This window comes from Pseudorca crassidens, chromosome 2 (genome assembly GCF_039906515.1).
Source record: "Pseudorca crassidens isolate mPseCra1 chromosome 2, mPseCra1.hap1, whole genome shotgun sequence".
NCBI lineage: Eukaryota > Metazoa > Chordata > Mammalia > Artiodactyla > Delphinidae > Pseudorca > Pseudorca crassidens.
Window position 1 is genome coordinate 182,741,271 of NC_090297.1, and position 23,206 is coordinate 182,764,476.

Sequence of the window (23,206 nt, forward strand, 5' to 3'; positions counted from 1 at the left end):
GGGCCCTTAAAATTGAGAAAAGTTCCATCAGAGACTTCAAAAATCATGGCAATAGAAACTCTACTCATTATTATTGATAGTAATAATAAATATTAATATCAATAATATTAATTTTAATATTAGAGTTGATAGCATTAGTTTAATACTATTAATAATGACAGCAGTAAGCATCATAACATTAATATTAATGATGGTTAACAAACCAAAGCATTGCCTGGCAACAGCCATAGCCTGTCTTCTGAGGATGGACCACTAGAGCGTGGGCAGGGGGCACATAATGTCGGAGGTGAGGGCAGCTGGCTAGACTGATATATTTTACAATATAGGCACAAGTGTAGACCAGTAAGCATCTTAAAGACATTTCAAGACCTTTACGTAAAGGCTCTCATTGGAAGCCGTTCCCAACCCAGGCTGTATAAACCAATTTAGGTGATGAAGGTAACAGGGGCAGCAAGCACAAGGGATTTATTCATAAGAATATTTATAGTAAAAATTCTCTCTCTGTCTGCCCGTCCCTCTTTCTATGTGTGTAGAATTATAGAAAGGAGTAGTGCTCCTTACAATACTGAATTCAGAACTCATCTAATTTTTTTAGCCATGTATGCAGAATTATATGAAATTCTATGTGTGCAGAATTATAGAAAGGACTAGTGCTCTTTACAGTACGGAATTCAGAGCTCATCTAATTTTTTAGCCATATATGGAGTGGCTGATATATTCAAAAGATTAAGGGCAATGTCTAAATTGCTTTTCTTTAATCAATTCACAAATGTTTGTTGGGACATTTAGAAAAATTGGAACCTGTAGGTTTGCTCAGTTTTGCAGGGCTCTGAGCTTGGGAACAGAGCTGATGCCGTGTTCAGGTTTCATGAGAAGCGCGACTCAGGGTGTCTTGAAGGTTGATCCATCATAAAGCTTCCTCCCACCTCCCTCTTGCAAGGCTGACTGGAGAAAAGCTTAAATAAGAAGGCAACTGGAAGATGGGGGTGGCAGAGGGTAGAGGTGGGGAGGGGGAGGGTGTACAGCTGTGGGTCATTAGCAATAATCACAGCCCGCCAGCAGGAAAGGAAGCCGAGTGTATCCCTTCTTTTTCCCTTTCCCTGTAAGAAGCCATCTGGCCAAGGCAGTTTAGAATAAATGCTAGTAAGGGAATTTTATTCTGTTTGGCTTTATTTAAAGTCCTAATGTAGACCACGCCTCGGCTTTGGCTTCGGCTTTGAAATGTGGGACTGAAATAAAAGCACACCTCTGGGTTTGCAGCACCACGACGTTGTCCTAAATGAAAGTTCACAGCAGGATGGGGAGCTTCTTGCCCTCACTGGGTGACGGACAGGAGAGTGAGTCACTGCAGTGGACCCAGCCCAGTGCCAAGCTGCATTCTGTTTGGGGTTGACTGACCAGCCCTATCTTTGCTGTCTGGTAGAAATGTTAATATGCTTATAATTGCCTCTTTACTTAAAAATCCAGCCCTAATATTTATTTAGAAATAAAAGACACTGAAGGAAATATTTTCAAGGAAAAAAAAGGTGGTGGGGGGGAGAAAGAACCAACTCCCAAATTTCTTTGGAGTATAAAATCTACTGATGGCTTCACATTTTTTATCTCAAAAGTTGTCTTTATCTCACTCATCAAGGTCATTCTATGTGAAACTTCAAAATAACCAAGCAATTGTAATTATTCACTTAATGCATGGAGCAGGACTCTACTACTTGAAATTTATCTACCATCTTTGGCATTTTTATTACACTTTGAAGAGTATATAGAAATATGTGCAGTTGGGACTTCCCTGGTGACACAGTGGTTAAGAATCCACCTGCCAACGCAGGGGACACGGGTTTGATCCCTGGCCCGGGAAGATCCCACATGCTGCGGAGCAACTCGTGCACCACAACTACTGAGGCTGCTCTCTATAGCCCACGAGCCACAACTGCTGAGCCCACACACCGCAACTACTGAAACCTGCACACCTAGAGCCCGTGCTCCCCAACAAGAGAAGCCACTGCAATGAGAAGCCCACGCACTGCAATGAAGATGAGCCCCCACTCACCGCAACTAGAGAAAGCCTGCACGCAGCAACAAAGACCCAATGCAGCTAATTAATTAATTAAAAAAAAATGTGCAGTTAAAACCATCCGTTTGAAGACACTGATTTCAATTGGCTATTTTCATTTCTTCTTACAGAGAAGTGATTTGTTCCTCTATGAAAGTCACACAAAATAATACTTTATAATGAAATCACAGAGGAGATTTTGTGGCCTCTTATTAGGAATTGAGTTGCTTTCTTATTATATTCTACAACACAATTTTTATTGTGAGTTTGACATTGAGAACCAAATGATGTGGTGAAGATTATTTAAATACTATAAGGATACATACGAATACTCAAAGTTAATCCTTCAACTTCTCATGAGTTACATATTGACTCAAAATCGTTGGCCATAAAGCAGCATCTATGAACCAATGGGTGAAAAACAGTATGCTGTATTGTGGCATGGTAGATGCCCACAAATAGTCAAACATGCAAAGCCCAGCTGGCAAATGTTGTATAAAATTAGCGAAGAACTTAGACATTCTCACCCAAAAGGAGTAATTTTAGTTCCCAAAAGAATTCCATCTGTCTTTTGGTTGAGCACATAATATATGGTTGAGATTAGAGAAGTAGTATTGAAGATGAGAAAGGATTGTGACATTCAGGGAAAAAGATGGTTTTTATACATTTTTACTCAGGAAAAAGTTTCCTTGTGGCATCTTCTGCTTTATGTAATTTTATAGCACGTTTGTTGTGTAATTTAGAATTTAAAATAGTATAAGTTTTGTAGAAAGACAGAGTATATATTTGGTAGAAAGAAATCAAGCAAATACAATTTTAGGTTTGATTTTTTTTTAAGACATTACTTAAAAGAGAAGAATAGATTTTGTTGTTGTTGTTGTTTTGGTTTTAGCACTAAAGAACACATGAACTTTTATTTTCCCTGCTCTTATTTGATGTCTTTACAAAGTTATATATTTAGCCCTGTTTAAACCGATCAATCAAGACATGAGGCTAGAAAGCTGCTGATGGTGCCTTGACGTTCAAAACCTTTTTGTGTGAGGGTTGACTTAGTGAATTATGTCAGTTAGATTTTTCTCTTCAAGATCTAACTGGAGCTTGGTTTACAAAACTCAAAATGAATCCAACAAAAATAAGCTGAAAAAAGACTAGCTGTCCTCATTTGTCCTGCTGTCCTCTTTTCAAGTTATTTTTTTCCTTCAGTGGTAAAGTTTTTACTTTGAGGTTTCTAAAATGCCATAGCTGGCTGTATTTACATTTTGAATACCTAGTCATGTGGAAGCTTTAATTCTCTACTGATACAGCTTTGAGTGACGTGTTCCTTTGAGAACAGTCCAAAGAGAATGTTCTGGATTCACAAACAGCTGATGCCACCCCTTATGTCTAAAATGGAAAAAAAAAAAAAAGAATAAAGTCTTCACAGTAACAGAATGGTTCTATTGCTCCTAGAATAATTTGTACAACTAAAAATGATAGGCTTATTTTAAAGGCAATGTTGTTAGAATCATTTACTCAGTTCCTGTTGTGGTGGATGCCCTACCAGAGGGATAGGGCATCCTGACAGAAATAAATGCTCATTGTCCAAAGATGCCATGGCAACATGACAGAATAAAAAGAAAGAACTTCACCTTGGAATCACCTAGGGAAGCTTTTTCTGGGAGGAAAGGCCACTGGTGACCATTGAAGGGGGTAAACACTGGACTAGAAGCTCTGCCAGGAAAAGAAACACCACCTGAGTATCTGGGGGTTACCAGTGAGTTTAAAAGGATGGCCTGTCTGAGTCTATGAGGTGTCTGGTACCAGATTCAACTGTGTCACCAGCCCTTGCGGCAGTTTCCAACCTGAGCAAAAGCTATACCCAAACAGAAATAGCTGATGCTACAGCTGAAAATTTTCTTGCTTCACTTGTATTGAACTTGGTGCTGGGCATTCTTTTTTTTCCTCCATAAAAACGGCTGTGAAGGAGCTCTCACCTCCACTTTGAATTCCAGAACCTGATCTTGATGGACAGCCTACCCTGCAGGGCCCTTCACTCCTACTAACCGAGACTCATACCCCAACCACCATTTCTGTGACTTCTTTCAGGGAGATACAGAATCCTAGCTTCTGTGTTTCAGCCATGTACTACTTAAAAATCTTCTCTTGGATGTTTTAAAAAACACCCCCAAAATGTCCAAAATCAGAGCTTTTGATTTTCCCTGAGCTTCTCCTGATCCTAATCTTTCCCATCTCAATAGAAGGCACCAGCAGCCCTTTACTGTCATCTCAAGGACTCATCCTTGACTTTTATCTTCCTCTGATGCTTTACATCCAATCCATTGCCAATTCCTATTGGCTCGACTCCCAGAATGTATCTTGAGTTCACCATCTCCTCTTTAGTGAAACCCATCATCTTAGATGCATGCAATAGCCTCCCCACTGGGCTCTCTGCTCCCTGCCTTGTACCTCTACAACAGGGGTCCCCAACCTCCGGGCCATGGACCAGTACCAGTCCACAGCCTGTTTAGGAACTGAGCCGCACAGCAGGAGGTGAGTGGCGGGCTAGAGTGCGAAGCTTCATCTGTATTTACAGCCGCTCCCCATTGCTCGAATTTCTGCCTGAGCTCCGCCTCCTGTCAGCATTATGGTGAGTTGTATAATTATTTCATTATGTATTACAATGTAATAATAATAGAAATAAAGTGCACAATAAATGTAATGCACTTGAATCATTCCAAAACCATCCCCCGCCCCCTGGTCTGGTCTGTGGAAAAATTGTCTTCTACAAAACCAGTCCCTGGTGCCAAAAAGGTTGGGGACTGCTGCTCTACAACACATTCATCAGGCAGCATTCGGGGTGATGTCTTTCCTTTACTCAGAATAAATCCAGCCCCCTGAGCACAGCCTACAATGCCCTCCATGAAACTAACTAAGCTCTTCAGCTTCCTTCTATTCTATTCTCCCTCTCATTCATTTGTTAGAGCCCCCTTGTCTTTCCATTCTGACGTTTTGCTTCCTTAGGTCCTAAGCATTTCCAGGAATTGAAACCAATCAGAGCTCGAGACGAAACAGACTCTGTACAGCCATCACACTTTTGTCTTTTTCTGTCCAACTCTGAGCACACAGTTCTCGAGCATTTCTCTCTCCATTGTCACTTGTGCTCACATCATCATCATATTTAATGTCCATTCTTTCAATTTGCATCCTTCTTAGGCCTTACTGAAGCAATGGATGTTCTTGTATACCTCTGTCCTTCAGAAACTCCTTTTATGAGGTTAGGGGGAACTTGATGGCTTTGAATATCAGAGGAAACTTACCATGTTGAGAATTTTTCTGCCAGAGCTGCTGGGTTTTATGTCTAGTTCTATCACTTATTAAATGTATGACCTTGAGAAAGGTACTTAAACACTCTGACTCAACATTCTCACTTATATAAAATGAAACAACTACTTGGTGGTGTAACACACATAAGGTGTTCAGCACGGTTCCTGGTACAGAGTGAGCATAAATCAATATAAACTGTAATTTTTATATGCTTCAATAGGCAACTTTAGGGGAAAAACAGTACCATTGTGTATAATCTCAAGAAATCCTGAAATAATTATTATTTGATATGGGAGGAATACAAACTAAACACTTTCAGGACAGTCAAAACCCATTTATTCAGCCATTGTGCTTTATTGTCTCTGCACTTGAACTCTGGGTTGAGAACAATTTGCTCTCAAAATAATGACAAACTAGTGAGTGCCAAAAAGCCAAATTTTCCCCAGGCTGTAATTGTGATAACTTTAAAATGTGTTCTAAGAGAGTGATACATTGACCTAAATTCATTGAAGTCTTTCTAATTATGCTGTTGTTTATTACTCTGACAAGTGTTTTAACCACAGGATTGATATTAGAAACAAGCAGAGGCTTTATTAACTGGCCATAAATGTTTTAAAGTATGTGAGCTGTGTTCTGAACAAAACGTGCAGCTCTTGTAATAGCAGGATCATGTTTTAAAAGTTCCAAGAAATACATAGATAGACAATCATTTTTATTTAAAAGGTATAACAGGATAAAAAGGCTTAGAAAGATAAAAATATATTTTTTTTCATAATGAGAAAACTGCTCAGAGGCTGAGATAATCTATGAGCTTATAGGCTTCCAGCAACCCTGAGAGAATGATGAGAGGCCTCCAGGATGTGGTAGATCCAGTGCAGGAAATTGTGGGCGGGATTCACCAAGAGCCAGCAAGAAGGTGTTAGCACTCAAAACCTAAATGTCCATCGATGGATGGATGGATAAAGAAGATGTGGCACATATAGACAATGGAAGATTCCTCAGCCATAAAAAAGAATGAAATCATGCCATTTGCAGCAACATGGATGGACCTAGAGATTCTCATACTGAGTGAAGTCAGTCAGAGAAAGACAAATATCATATGATACCGCTTATATGTGGAATCTAAAAAAATGGTACAAATGAACTTATTTACAAAACAGAAATAGAGTCACAGGTGTAGAAAACAAACTTATGGTTACCATAGCAAAAAGGGCAGAGGGAGGGGTAAATTGGGAGAATGGAATTGACATATACACACTATTATATATAAATAGATAACTAATTAGGACCTACTGTATAGCACAGGGAACTCCACTCAGTACTCTATAATGACCTATATATAAAACTGATTCACTTTGCTGTACACCTGAAGCTAACACAACATTGTAAATCAACTATATTCCAATAAAAATTTTAAAAAATTTTAAACGAAATTATAACAAAAAAACAAAATTAAAAATACCCACTTTGTTGATGGCTTCTTTTGAGCATTGACCACTTGCAGCACTACCAGGGTTTCTCTCAGGGATTTGACCCCAACATTTTCAAAACAAAAAAATAAAGAAAGAAAGAAAAAGTATATACTGATTGAATATATTCCCTGGAGGCTCTTAAAAGCAAGGAGGGAGAGGGCGTTGAGACTGCTGTGCTGTCCTCCCAGGTGTGGGGAGTGTGGACTGAGCCTCAACCAAGACTGAGAGGAAGCAGCATTTGGAGAGGACCTCACCACACACCACACACCCTCCCAGGGTGCGAAGCTGACAGTTCCTGGTATTGCCCATGAGTGTGTCTAAGCTCTTATCTTTGAATCTAGACCTGAGTCTTTACTCACATTTCATTAAATGGGCTAAAAACAAACAAACAAACAAACCCTACCTAATTTGGAATGGTAACCATAGCTCTCATAGCATTCTTCTATTTTTCCCTTTGTAATTTCTTTCCTCCCAAGAGGTCTTGTTTCCAGCTACAAATAACCTTCCATAAGTGGTAGAGAAGTATTTCTCAAGGTGGGATCAGTAACATCGGAGTCACCATGGTAACTGGCTAAACATGCAGATTCCTGGGCCCTGGCCCAGTTCAGTCACCTCTACAATTTGAGAGCTACCAGCTTTAAAAAAAAAAATCTTAAAAACTTGAAGTCTTAGGACAGCAGGGTCTGTGTCTTGTTCATTTTTAAACCCTAAAATGCCAAGCAGAGTTGTTGGCATGTAAGAGGCAAACAATAAATGGTTGTGAAATAAAATGAATGAACAGTAGTTGAATTTCAGACACCGGGACCAATCAGGTGGGTCTCCTTGTGGCCCACAATTACTGTCTGGCTCAACCTTCCCACCAAACAGGACATGGATGTCTGCAAGGGGGGCAGCTCCTTTACAATAATACTCCAGGGTCCCAGTTAAGTGACATGATGAGGCTGTTCTGATTTGCAACGTGAATGTCGAGGTAACTTCCCCAAGGACAGTCCTACAGATAGCAAGAGGAATACGCTTGCAGGGGAAGCATATTCATTTTCAAACTTGCACAGTTGATTGGGGAGTTCTTATTTGCTCTCAGAGGAATTAACCAAGTACTTAGTTGTACATTTCCGTCAACTGCTGCTTCCCGTGGGAGGATTTCTGTAGTCTACTTTTTATAATTTTCATCTAAGGAATTTTGTCAGTTACTTTTGGCTCTCAGACACATCCAGGGTAATCTTACCTAATAGGAAAGTGTTTTGATCTGGGAATGATTTGCTAATAGATATGTTTGCACAAACCCAATGGCTGATCTTACATTTGTGCAGCACTTTATGGGTTTTTCAAGAATGTTCATAAAAAAGATAGGAGAGTTTCCATTTCAAGGTAGAACCCCTGAAGTGTAGCTGGTGCAGTTGGGGTACCTTTTATCTTTCTCCTCCATCACGCATTCTAATTTCCCTTTCTCCTCAGCTGTCCCCTCCATTGGTCTCAGTGGTTTAGCTGGTGGAGTGACCCAAATCCCCATTGCTCATGTCACTAGGACAAGATCAACGTTACTACATATAGAATGTGTTGTCTCCTGTACCAAAAGCACCCTTTTGTACTTCCTTTCTTGTGTTATGGAATGCAAGTTTTAACAATTTACCTTTTACTTTGGAGGGATGTCCCAGCACACACCAACCACTGAAGCCCTAAAAATGTCCTGGAATCGCAAGCCCCAGGTGGCACAGCAGACTCCTACCAACTTCTTGACCCACTTACCAGAATCTTTAATAATGGTGATCTTTGATAATGGTCAGGAAAGCGATGCCCGTGATCATAAATAATGACAATCTTTGGTAATCATTTTCTTGTTCCACAAGATCTCCCATGTTCTCTTCAAGGATAATTTCAGCAATTTTTCTCTTTTCCTCTTTATTATTATTGCCATTAACATATATCAGTATAACATAGATACATGCCCTTATCTTGATTACAATGAAACCTTTGACACAACTTGCTTTGCCAGCTACTGAGCCGTTTCTTTTTCCTTTTACAAAAAAATGCACTGAAGATTTGCTACACTTTCTTACAGTTCTCTCTTAAACACATTATAACAGATTTTCACCATCACCAATATACCAAAATTTCTCTTTTCAAGGTGACCAATCTCCAAACTAGATCCAATGATCAGACTTTAATCCTCATCTTAATTAACCTAATAGAAGCATCTGACAAACACACATACTTCTCCATACTTCTCAGTGGCTCTGAAATGAGAGAAAGAATGTAGTAGGTTGATGTAGGATATGTTTAAAATTCCAACTTCTTTTAAAAGATGGCTTATTTTATCTGATATGACCCCTGATGCTCAAAATTATTTATGCTTATCTGTGAATAATAGTTCTAGTTAACTAAGATATTACTACTTCCTCAAAAACAGCAGAGTAAACTGATCTTAACAAAGTCCATCCAGGAACTGTCTTTGGAATTGAGTCTATGTAGCTGTGTTGGTTATTCTCTGTCTCCATGATCAGTTTTTCCCTATTTCTGCTCTTCTCTGTGGCACAGGAAGCTCACCACTCTGGGCTCTGTCAGCTGGTCTCCTTACAAACTGGTTTCCAGCTGAGTTCAGACACTGAGGGGTACTGGCAGGGACCTGAAGGGCAGGAAGAAGAAGAAGCCAGGATATCTCTTCTTTGATCCCACTCTGTTTGCCTCAGTGGCTCAGAGAGCAGGTGCGCTCCTCCATAACTCCAGCTCCTATAGAGATGCCTCCTAAATACTTCACTCTCACTGAGTCCCTGTGAAGATAATTTCTCTTCTTGCTATTTTAGCCCTACATTATCATTACTCAAAAGTAGAGCAATAACTTCCCATTGTTGCTGGTCTACAAGTGTCTCAATATTCATTATTTTCTCTCTTACTTCTCCTCATACTTCTATAAATCCAACTATTAAAATTGCCTTTGCTGAGCCATGTGAGATGAATTTTAAATGCCAGGACTGTGGCTTATGTGTGGCTACTGCTCTCAGTCATAAAAGATCCACTAAGGTATAAACGACAAGTTACCATCTAGGCTGATCTAAGCCTATGTCTACTGAAACGATTTTCCACCAGTGAAGCACATGTAAGTAGTGTTCTCCAGTTCTGAGTCAATTTGATCATTTCGGATCATCTCCAGTTCTGAGTCAATTTGATCATTTCGGAGCTCTAAGTTAGATTCTCTGGGTTATGTCCTCTAAACATAAACTCTAAAAGGTGTTTTGTTTGTTTTGTTTTGTGGTGTGAAACAAATTGACTAACATATTAGGTCTTGACTTTCTCATGTGTAAAGTAAGGAAGTTGAACTGCCAGAGGATCTCCAAGGTGTCTTTCAAGTTTAAACATTCTTTGATGACATTCATTGTAGAAGCATTGACAACATAAACTATCAACAGTCACTAATAACATTTTTGTTGAATTCCAACAGATGGAACAATCACAGCAGACACAAATTGTGTTTAATGGCAACTAAATGGGACATATGCATATATATGAAGAGCAGATTCCTCTCCACAGATGAACTGCCTTTTCTTGGCTTTTTGAATATGCTTTACCTAGTATGTAATAGTATTCTTGATTAATATCAAGAATTAATCCTTTTACAGGTTCTTTTCAGGAATGGTTTTCACCTTAATGATTGAGGTAGATATAGTCCTAAAAATGTATTTATAACTTATTTTGTATATCAAGTCATACTTGATCACGATGATTATAATCAATCTGCAAATAAATTTTATAAATATTTTTTAATGTCTCTAAGAAACAGGAACAAGCAGATTGAGCCCTAAACTTCCTCCAGCTTACTGTGTTGAGAGATTCTAAGCTGTGGTACAGGGAGAGGGAACCCAGATGGGTCCATCCCTGAGTTGAGGAGACAGAGTTGAAAGTAAAAGAGACAAAGGAAACTGTGTTTGCAGAGCAGAATGGAGGGAAAAGAGTAACACAGAAATAGAATTCTGGATATTTGCAGAGCACTTTCCACTTTTACTTTTCAGCTGATCACTGATATGATCACATGCATATGAGGAAACAACCTGAAGCCAGGTAAAGAATCAGCTGAAAGTCGTCCTCAGGGCTCACACAGGACCTATAATAGTTGGTATTCCCACCAGCCAGAGTGGGATAAACTTTGGAATGCATAGGGTATCAGGTAGAGTACTAAGAGGGTATTACCTCAGTTATGAAACAAAAATCATCCCAAGACTACAGGCTGCTGTTGTCTTGCCCCTCCCCCACCGAAAAAAAAGAAAAAAACACTTAAAAGCAAGTCTAAAATAAATCAAACTCTGTCTAAGTAACTTAACCATGCCCTGGAAAAATAAAAACAAAATAATAAATAGAGCAAGAGTAAAATATGGGGCAACTTCAAGCAGCCTCATATGCATGTAATTGGGAGGCTTGAAGAAGAGATAGAGATGGGTACATAAAAAAAAATATTTGAAGAAATAATGGTTAATTTTTTCCTCCAAATTTGATGAAAATTCTAAACCCACAAATCAAAGAAGCTCAATGAAGCTCGAGTAAAAGTAAATTTAAGAAGGTTGAAAGCATATCAAGCATCTTTTCTGGCCACAACATTATAATATTAGAAATCAACTACAAGAAAAAAAACTGCAGAAAACACAAATGTGGATACTAAATAATATACTACTAAACAACAAGTGCAACACAGAAGAAGTCAAAGAGGAAATCAAAAATACCTAGAGACAAATGAAAACAGAAACACAACAATCCAAAATCTATGGGATGAAGCCCAAACAGTTTAAAGAGATAATTTTTTAGCAATACAAGACTACCTCAGGAAACAAGAAAAATCTCAAGTAAACAAGCTAACCTTAACCTAAAAGAAATACAGAAGAAACACCAAAATCCAAAGTTAGTGGAAGGAAAGAAACCATAAAGATCAGAGCAGAAATAAATAAATTAGAGACTAAAATCAATAGAAAAAATTAATGAAACTAAGAGCTGGTTCTTTGAAAAGATAAACAGAATTGATAAACCTTTAGCCAAACTTATCAAGAGAAAAAGAGAGAGGGCCCAAATAAATAAAATCATATATGAAAAAGAAATTACAAATGATACCACAGAAGTACAAAGAATCATAAGAGATTACTATAAACAATTATACACCAATAGAACGGACAACCTAGAAGAAATGGACAAATTCCTGGAAGTGTACAATCTCCCAAGACTGAATCAGGAAGAAATAGAAAATATGAAGAGACCAATTACCAGTAATAAAATTGAAATTGGTAATAAGAAAAACAAAAGAGATCAAATATTCTATGACTTCATTTAGACAAAATATCCAGCAAAGACAAATTTATACAGAAAGAAAGCTGATTTGTGGTTGCCTGGAGCTATGAGTGGAAGAGCAATTAACTGTGAATTGGCATAAATGGTATTACTGGGACGTGGAAATATTCTAAAATTTATGTGTTATAATGGTTGTATCACTTGGTAAAGTTACTAAAAATCCTTAAATTGAACACTTGAGACAGATAGATTTTGTGATATATAAAATATGTATTAACAAATTTGTTAAGGAATGTTCATTTGCTATTAAAAACCAAAAATACAACATTTTTATTGTAGGATTTAAAACAGACGTGGAAGTAAAATGTATGACAAGAGCACAAAGAACTGCAGTGGGAAAAGAAATGTATACTGTTGTAAGGTTTTTATCCTGTACATAATGTGATATAATATTGCATGCAAATAGACTGTGATGAATTAAATATGTGCACCTCAAATCCTAAGATAACAACAAAATAAAACATTATAGCTGGGGAGGAGCTTCAAGATGGTGGAAGAGTAAGACGTGGAGATCACCTTCCTCCCCACAGATATACCAGAAATACATCTACATGTGGAACAACTCCTACAGAACACCTACTGAACGCTGGCAGAGGACCTCAGTCCTCCCAAAAGGCAAGAAACCCTGCCATGTACCTGGGGAGGGCAAAAGAGAAAAGAATAAACAGAGACAAAAGGATAGGGATGAGACAGGCACCAGTGGGAGGGAGCCGTGAAGGAAGAAAGGTTTCCACACACTAGGAGCCCCTTCGCGGGTGGAGACTGCGGCTGGTGGAGGAGGAAGCTTCGGAGCTGCAGAGGCGAGCACAGCAACAGGGGTGTGGAGGGCAAAGCGGGGAGATGCCTGCACAGAGGATCAGGGCCGACTGGCACTCACCAGCCCGAGATACTTGTCTGCTCACCCACCGGGGCGGTCGGGGCTGGGAGCTGAGGCTCGGGCTTCGGTCTGAGCGTAGGGAGAGGACTGGGGTTGGCGGCGTGAACACAGCCTGCAGGGGGTTAGTGCACCACGGCTAGCTGGGAGGGAGTCCGGGGAAAAGTGTGGACCTGCCGAAGAGGCAAGAGACTTTGTCTTGCCTCTTTCTTTCCTGGTGCACGAGGAGAGGGGATTCAGAGCTCTACTTAAGGGACCTCCCCTCCCAGGAGCCTGTGCCACCCGCCACTGCCAGGGTCCCATGATCCAGGGACAACTTCCCCGGGAGAACGCAGGGTGCGCCTCAGGCTGGTGGAACGTCACGCTGGCCTCTGCCGCCGCAGGCTCACCCCACACTCTGTACCCCTCCCTTCCCTCAGCTTGAGTGAGCCAGAGCCCCCGAATCAGCAGCTCCTTTAACCCCGTCCTGTCTGAGTGAAGAACAGATGGCCTCAGGCGACCTACAAGCAGAGGCAGGGCCAAATCCAAAGGTGAACCCCGGGAGCTGTGCAAACAAAGAAAACAGAAGAGAAAGGGAAATCTCTCCCAGCAGCCTCAGGAACAGCGGATTAAATCCCCACAATCAACTTGCATCTGTGGAATACCTGAATAGACAACGAATCATCCCAAATTGTGGAGGTGGACTTTGGGAGCAACAGCATATATATATTTTTTCATCTTTCTCTTTTTGTGAGTGTATGTGTATGCTTCTGTGTGTAATTTTGTCTCTATAGCTTTGCTTTTACCGTTGTTCCTAGGGTCCTGTCTGTCCGTTTTTATTTTTGTTTTTTTTTTATTACTTAAAAAATATTTTTTCTTAATAATTATTTTTTTATTTTAATTATTTTATGTTATTTTATTTTATCTTCTTTCCTTCTTTCTTTTTTTCCTCCTTTTATTCTGAGCCACGTGGAGGACAGGCTCTTGGTGCTCCAACCAGGAGTCAGGGCTGTGCCACTGAGGTGGGAGAGCCACGTTCAGGACACTGGTTCAAAAGAGGCCTCCCAACTCCACATAATATCAAATGGCGAAAATCTCCCAGAGATCTCCATCTCAACACCAAGACCCAGCTCCACTCAATGACCAGCAAGCTACAGTGCGGGACACCCTATGCCAAACAACTAGCAAGGCAGCAACACAACCCCATATGTTAGCAGAGAGGCTGCCTAAAATCATAATAAGGCCACAGACACCCCAAAACACACCACCAGACGTGGACCTGCACACCAGAAAGACAAGATCCAGCATCATCCACCAGAACACAGGCACTAGTCCCCTCCACTAGGAAGCCTACACAACTCACTGAACCAACCTTAGCCACTGGGGAAAGACACCAAAAACAATGGGAATTATGAACCTGCAGCCTGCGAAAAGGAGACCCCAAACACAGTAAGTTAAGAAAAATGAGAAGACAGAGAAACAGCAGATGAAGGAGCGAGGCAGAAACCCACCAGACCTAACAAATGAAGAGGAAACAGGCAGTCTACCTGAAAAAGAATTCAGAATAACGATAGTAAAGATGATCCAAAATCTTGGAAATAGAATGGAGAAAATACAAGAAACGTTTAACAAAGATTTAGAAGAACTAAAGAGCAAATAACAGTGATGAACAACACAATAAATGAAATTGAAAATTCTCTAGAAGGGATCAATAGAAGAATAACTGAGGCAGAAGAACGGATAAGTGACCTGGAAGATCAGATAGTGGAAATAACTGCTGCAGAGCAGAATAAAGAAAACAATAAAAAGAATTGAGGACAATCTCAGAGACTTCTGGGACAATATTAAATGCACCAACATTCGAATTATAGGGGTTCCAGAAGAAGAAGAGAAAAAGAAAGGGACAGAAAAAATATTTGAAGAGAGTTTAGTAGAAAACTTCCCTAATATGGGCAAAGAAATACTTAATCAAGTCCAGGAAGCACAGAGTCCCATACAGGATAAATCCAAGGAGAAACAGGCCAAGACACATATTAATCAAACTATCAAAAGTTAAATACAAAGAACGTATATTAAAAGCAGTAAGGGAAAAACAACATATAACACATAAGGGAATCTCCATAACGTTAACAGCTGATCTTTCAGCAGAAACTCTGTAAGCCAGAAGGGAGTGGCAGGACATATTTAAAGTGATGAAGGAGAAAAAAAGACAACCAAGATTACTCTACCCAGCAAGGATCTCATGCAGATTTGACAGAGAAATTAAAACCTTTACAGACAAGCAAAAGCTAAGAGAATTAAGCACCACCAAACCAGCTTTACAACAAATGCTAAAGGAACTTCTCTAGGCAGGAAACACAAGGGAAGGAAATGACCTACAATAACAAACCCAAAACAATTAAGAAAATGGTAATAGGAACATACATATAGACAATTATGTTAAATGTAAATGGATTAAATGCTCCAATCAAAAGACATAGACTGGCTGAATGGATACAAAAACAAGACCTGTATATATGCTGTCTACAAGAGACCCACTTCTGAACTAGGGACACATACAGACTGAAAGTGATGGGATGGAAAAAGATATTCCATGCAAATGGAAATCAAAAGAAAGCTGGAGTAGCAATTCTCATATCAGAAAAAATAGACTTTAAAACAAAGACTATTACAAGAGACAAAGAAGGACACTACATAATGATCAAGGGATCAATCCAAGAGAAATATATAACAACTGTAAATATTTATGCACCCAACATAGGAGCACCTCAATACATAAGGCAAATACTAAGAGCCATAAAAGGGGAAATTGACAGTAACACAATCATAGTACGTGACGTTAACACCCCACTTTCACCAATGGACAGATCATCCAAAATGAAAATAAATAAGGAAACACAAGCTTTAAATGATACATTAAACCAGATGGACTTAACTGATATTTGTAGGACATTCCATCCAAAAACAACAGAATACACATTCTTCTCAAGTGCTCATGGAACATTCTCCAGGATAGATCATATCTTGGGTCACAAATCAAGCCTTGGTAAATTTAAGAAAATTGAAATCATATCAAGTATCTTTAACAACCACACTGCTATGAGACTAGATATCAATTACAGGAAAAATTGTGTAAGAAATACAAACACTTGGAGGCTAAACAACACACTACTTAATAACCAAGAGATCACAGAAGAAATCAAAGAGGAAATGAAAAAATACCTAGAAACAAATGACAATGTAAACACAACAACCCAAATCCTATAGGATCTAGCAAGAGCAATTCTAAGAGGGAAGTTTACAGCTATACAAGCCTACCTTAAGAAACAAGAAACATCTCAAATAAAAAACCGAACCTTACACCTAAAGCAATTAGAGAAAGAAGAACAAAAAAACCCCAAAGTTGGCAGAAGGAAAGAAATCATAAATATCAGATCAGAAATAAATGAAAAAGAAATGAAGGAAATGATAGAAAAGATCAATAAAAGTAAAAGCTAGTTCTTTGAGAAGATAAACAAAATTGATAAACCATTAGCCAGACTCATCAAAAAAAGAAGGGAGAAGACTCAAATCAATAGAATTAGAAATGAAAAAGGACAAGTAACAACTGACACTGCAGAAATACAAAGGATCATGAGAGATTACTGCAAGCAACCATATGCCAATAAAATGGACAATCTGGAAGAAATGGACAAATTCTCAGAAATGCACAACCTTCTGAGACAGAACCAGGAAGAAATAGAAAATATAAACAGACCAATCACAAGCACTGAAATTGAAACTGTGATTAAAAATCTTCCAACAAACAAAAGCCCAGGACCAGATGGCTTCACAGGCGAATTCTATCAAACATTTAGAGAAGAGCTAACACCTATCCTTCTCAAACTCTTCCAAAATATAGCAGAGGGAGGAACACTCCCAAACTCATTCTACGAGGCCACGATCACTCTGATACCAAAACCAGACAAAGATGTCACAAAGAAAGAAAACTACAGGCCAATATCACTGATGAACATAGATGCAAAAATCCTCAACAGGGGCTTCCCTGGTGGAGCAGTGGTTGAGAGTCCGCCTGCTGATTCAGGGGACACGGGTTCATGCCCCGGTCTGGGAGGATCCCATGTGCTGCGGAGCGGCTGGGCCCGTGGCCAATGGCCGCCGGGCTTGCGCATCCGGGGCCTGTGCTCTGCAACGGGGGAGGCCATGGCAGTGAGAGGCCCGCGTCCCGCAAAAACAAAACAAAACAAAACATAACAAACAAAAATCCTCAACAAAATACTAGCAAACAGAACCCAATAGCACATTAAAAGGATCATACACTATCAAGTCAGGTTTATCCCAGGAATGCAAGGATTCGTCAATATATGCAAACCAATCAATGTGATAAACCATATTAACAAACTGAAGGAGAAAAATGAATGATCATCTCAGTAGGTGCAGAAAAAGCTTTCCACAAAATTCAACACTGACTTATGATAAAAACCCTTCAGAAAGTAGGCATAGAAGAAACTTTCTTCAACATAATAAAGGCCATATATGACAAACGCACAGCCAACATAGTCCTCAGTGGTGAAAAACTGAAACCATTTCCACTAAGATCAGGAACAAGACAAGTTTTCCCACTCTCACCACTCTTATTCAACATCGTTTTGGAAGTTTTAGCCACAGCAATCAGAGCAGAAAAAGAAACGAATCAAAATTTGAAAAGAAGTAAAGCTGTCACTGTTTGCAGATGACATGACACTATACATAGAGAATCCTAAAGATGCTACCAGAAAACTACTAGAGCTAATCAATGAATTTGGTAAAGTAGCAGGATACAAAATTAATGCACAGAAATCTCTGACATTCCTATACATTAACGATGAAAAATTTGAAAGAGAAATTAAGAAAACACTCCCATTTACCATTGCAACAAAAAGAATAAAATATCTAAGAATAAATCTACTTAAGGAGACAAAAGACCTGTATGCAGAAAATTATAAGACACTGATGAAAGAAATTAAAGATGATACAAATAGACGGAGAAATATACCACGCTCTTGAAATGGAAGAATCAACATTGTGAAAATGACTCTACTACCCAAAGCAATCTACAGATTCAATGCAATCCCTATCAAACTACCACTGACATTTTTCACAGAACTAGAACAAAAAATTTCACAGTTTGTATGGAAACACAAAATTCCCCGAATAGCCAAAGCAATCTTGAGAAAGAAAAACGGACCTGGAGAAATCAGGCTCCTGGATTTCAGACTATACTACAAATCTACAGTACTCAGGACAATATGGTACTGGCACAAAAACAGAAATATACATCAATGGAACAGGATAGAAAGCCCAGAGGTAAACCCATGCACATATGGTCACCTTATCTTTGATAAAGGAGGCAAGAATATACAGTGGAGAAAGGACAGCCTCTTCAATAAGTGGTGCTGGGAAAACTGGACAGCTACATGTAAAAGAATGAAATTGGAACACTCCTTAACACCATACACAAAAATAAACTCAAAAGGGATTAAAGACCTAAATGTAAGGCGAGACACCATCAAACTCTTAGAGTAAAACATAGGCAGAACACTCACACTATGACATAAATCACAGCAAGATCCTTTTTGACCCACCTCCTAGAGAAATGGAAATAAAAACAAAAATAAACAACTAGAACCTAATGAAACTTAAAAGCTTTTGCACAGCAAAGGAACCATAAACAAGACAAAAAGACAACCCTCAGAATGGGAAAAAATATTTGCAAATGAAGCAACTGACAAAGGATTAATCTCTAAAACATACAAGCAGCACATGCAGCTCAATATCAAAAAAACACAACCCAATCCAAAAGTGGGGAGAAGAATTAAATAGACATTTTTCCAAAGAAGATATACAGATTGCCAACAAACACATGAAAGAATGCTCAACATCATTAATCATTAGAGAAATGCAAATCAAATCTACAATGAGATATCATCTCACACCGGTCAGAATGGCCATCATCAAAAAGTCTACAAACAATAAATGCTGAAGAGGGTGTGGAGAAAAGGGAACCCTCTTGCACTGTTGTTGGGAATGTAAATTGATACAGCCACTATGGAGAACAGTATGGAGGTTCCTTAGAAAACTAAAAATAGAACTACCATACAACCCAGCAATCCTACTACTGGGCATATACCCTGAGAAAACCATAATTCAAAAAAGTCATGTACCAAAATGTTCATTGCAGCTCTATTTACAATAGCCAGGACATGGAAGCAACCTAAGTGTCCATCAAGAGATGAATGGATAAAGAAGATGTGGTACATATATACAATGGAATATTACTCAGCCATATAAAGGAATGAAACTGAGTTATTTGTAGTGAGGTGGATGGACCTTGAGACTGTCATAAAAGTGAAGTAAGTCAGAAAGAGAAAAACAAATACCATATGCTAACACGTATATATGGAATCTAAAAAAAAAAAAAGGTCATGAAGAACCTAGAGGTAAGACGGGAATAAAGATGCATACCTATTAGAGAATGAACTTGAGCATATGGGGAGGGGGAAGGGTAAGCTTGGCAAAGTGAGGGAGTGGCATGGACATATATACACTACCAAACGTAAAATAGATAGCTAGTGGGAAGCAGCCGCATAGCACAGGGAGATCAGCTCGGTGCTTTGTGACCAGCTAGAAGGGTGGGATAGGGAGGGTGGGAGGGAGATGCAAGAGGGAGGAGATATGGGGTTATATGTATATGTAGCAGATTCACTTTGTTATGAAGCAGAAACTAACACACCATTGTAAAGCAATTATACTCCAATAAAGATGTTAAAAAAATAAAGTTAAAAGATGGAAAAAGATATATCATGCTAATACTAATAAGAAAGAAAAAAAAGCCTGGAGTGGCTATATTAATCAGAAAAAGTTGATTTGAGATCATGGAATATTTCCAGAAATAAAGAAGTTCATTTTAATACAAAGATCAATTTGTGAAGAGGACATAATAATCCTAAATGTTTATGTACTTTATAACAGAGCATCACAATATATGAAGGAAATGCATCATGGAATACATGATAGAAATAAGAAGACATGAGGCAGCCAGCAGGTATAGTCAACAGTTTCAACATCCTTTCCTTAATAATTGGTAGACAAAAAAATCAGTTAACACTAACAAACATAGTAAGGTAGATAGCTAGTGGGAAGCAGCCGCATGGCAGAGGGATATTGGTTCGGTGCTTTGTGACAGCCTGGAGGGGTGGGATAGGGAGGGTGGGAGGGAGGGAGATGCAAGAGGGAAGACATATGGGAACATATGTATATGTATAACTGATTCACTTTGTTATAAAGCAGAAACTAACACACAATTGTAAAGCAATTATACCCCAATAAAGATGTTAAAAAAAAAATGGGAGAAAAAAAAAATCAGTTAAGGCATAGAAGACTTGAACAATACTATTAATCAACTTGACCTAATTAAGATTTACAGAACACTTTACATAAAAATAGCAGAATGCAGACACATTTCATGTGTACACAAAATATTTACCAAAGAAGACTATATTCTGACTCATTAAAAAGCAGTAAATTTAAAAGGACATAAATCATCATTATTATCTGATCACAGTTACTAAGTTGGAAATCAACAACAGAAGGATATCAAGAAAATATCTGACTATTTGGCAACAAAATAACATGGGTCAAAGAAGAAAGCCAAAGGAAAGCTGAATGAAATGAATTTGTGGGATTAAATTAGTGTATAGTTGAAAATTTATAGTACTAAATACCTACATTGGAAAATAACGGTCTAAAATCAATTACCTATGCTATCACCTAGACATACTAAAAAAAAAAAAAGCAGAAATAGGGAAATAAAGATAATTATAGTAATTATATATAATTATATATTGTAATATATAATAAATTTAATTATATATTTAATAGTTATAAATGATTATCCTAATTATATTTAAATAATTATATATTTAAATAAATATACATTATATATAATAAAATATAAAACCTAATGTTCTCTGTTGTTTATAGAGGAAAATCAATAAAAAACCTACAGTTGATTCTTTGAAAAGATCAAGAAAATTGATAAACCAGTAGCAAGATGTTAAAAAATAAAAAAGAAGCAAATTGCCAATATCAGTAATGAGGAGGGGTCATTACTACAGAGCCTACAATTACAACTGTTAAAGTAATTGAATCTATAATTAAAAACTTCCCAAAATGGAAACCCCTGGCCTACATAGTTTCATCAGTGAATTCTATCAAATATCTAAGGAAGAAATTATACCAATTCTATACAAACTCTTCCATAAGTTTGAGATAAGAGAATACTTTTCAAGCCATTCACCAAGGAGAGAATTAACTGGATACCAAAATGAATCAAAGAAAACACAGGTAAATAAGACTTCTGATCATTAGCCCTCATGAAGATAGAGAAACTCCAAACTAAAATTTAGCAAATTGGATGCAGCATTATACCGAAAGGATAATATTCATGACCAAGTGAGATTTGTCGTGGAATATGACTAGCCCAATGTTTAAAACTTGATTAATATAATTCACCGTATCAACAGCCTAAAGGCAAAAAAATTTCAGCCTAATGGAAGAGGAGAAAACATCTGACAAAATTCAACACCCAGTGAAAATAAAAAAATCAGTCAGCAAACTAAGATAATAGAAGCTTCCACAATTTTATACAGAGAATTTGCAAAAAATCTACATCTAATATCGTACTTAATTATGAAAGACAATTATTTTCCAATAAGATCAGGAAAAAGCAAATACATCATCTTTCACTACTCCTGTTCAATATTGTACTGGGAGTCCTAGGCAGGAAAAAGGCAGACAAATTGGTAAGAAATAGAATTATCTCTATTTGTAGAGGAACAGTTGGCTAGGTAGAATTTGTTTTTAAAAATTACAAAATTGCTTCTAGACTTAGTTAAAAATTTTTCACAGTAAAATGTCAAGTAAAAATTCAATAGTATTTCTGTGTACTAGCAATGGATAATTGGAAATTTAAATTAAAAGAGCATCAAAATATATGACATACTTTGGAATAAATCTAACAAATTCTGTGCAAAATCTGTACACAGAAAACTACAAAACACTGATGAAGGCAATCAAAGTTATAAATAAATGGAGAGACATACTTGGTTCATGAATCAGAAAATCCAGTATCATTAGCATGCCAATTCTTCCCATGATTATCTATAGATTCAATGTAAATTCAATCAAAATTCCAGCAGAACTTTTTGGTGGAAGTTGATGAGTTAATTCAAATATTTAGATAAAAAGGCAAAGGAATAAGAAGCACCAAAACAATTGTGTAAAAGTGAAAAGTTGGAGAATTCACACTACCTCCAACTTCAATCATTTAAGATAGATTACAAAGTTGTATTAAGCAAGATAGCCTGATATGATGAAGGTAAAGATTTATAGGTCAACGAAATAGAGTAATGTCCAGAAATAGATCCACATATACGTGATAAATTGATTTTGAACAAAGTTTCAAAGGAAATTCAATGAGGATAGTTTTTTCAACAAATTATGTTGTATCAATTGGAAATCCACATATTTTTTAAATGAGCCTTCTTCTACCATATACATATCTCAACTTAATATAGAGAAAATCTTCAAGACCTTATATTAGACAAATCTTTCTTATATACAGGAGTAAAAGCATTTGCCATAAAGAAAAACAGTTAAGTTGGACTTCATCAAGATTTAAAACTTCTGTTCTTCAAAAGATACTTTGTAGAGAATGAAAAGATAAGCCACAGATTAGAAGAAAATATTTGTAATTCATATATCTCATAAAGAACTTATATCTAGAATATATAAATACTCTAAACACACAATACAATAGTAATAAAAGAAACAATCTGATTTTAAGATGGGAAATGATTTGTACAGTTTACAAAAGAAGTTATATCAATGGTAAATAAGCACATGAAAAAAATTCTAAATATTAATAGTTATTAGAGAAATGCAAACCAAAACCACAATGAAACACCACAACATAGCTATTAGAGTGGAAATATTAACAAATGAACAAAAACTGTCAATATCAAATGCTGGCAAATATGTTTAGAGCAACTGAAACTTCAAACATTGCTGGTAGAAATACAAAATGTTACAGCCACTATGGGAACAGTTTTGCAGTTTCTGGTAAAATTAACATACACTAATTATATACTTCAACAATCCTAT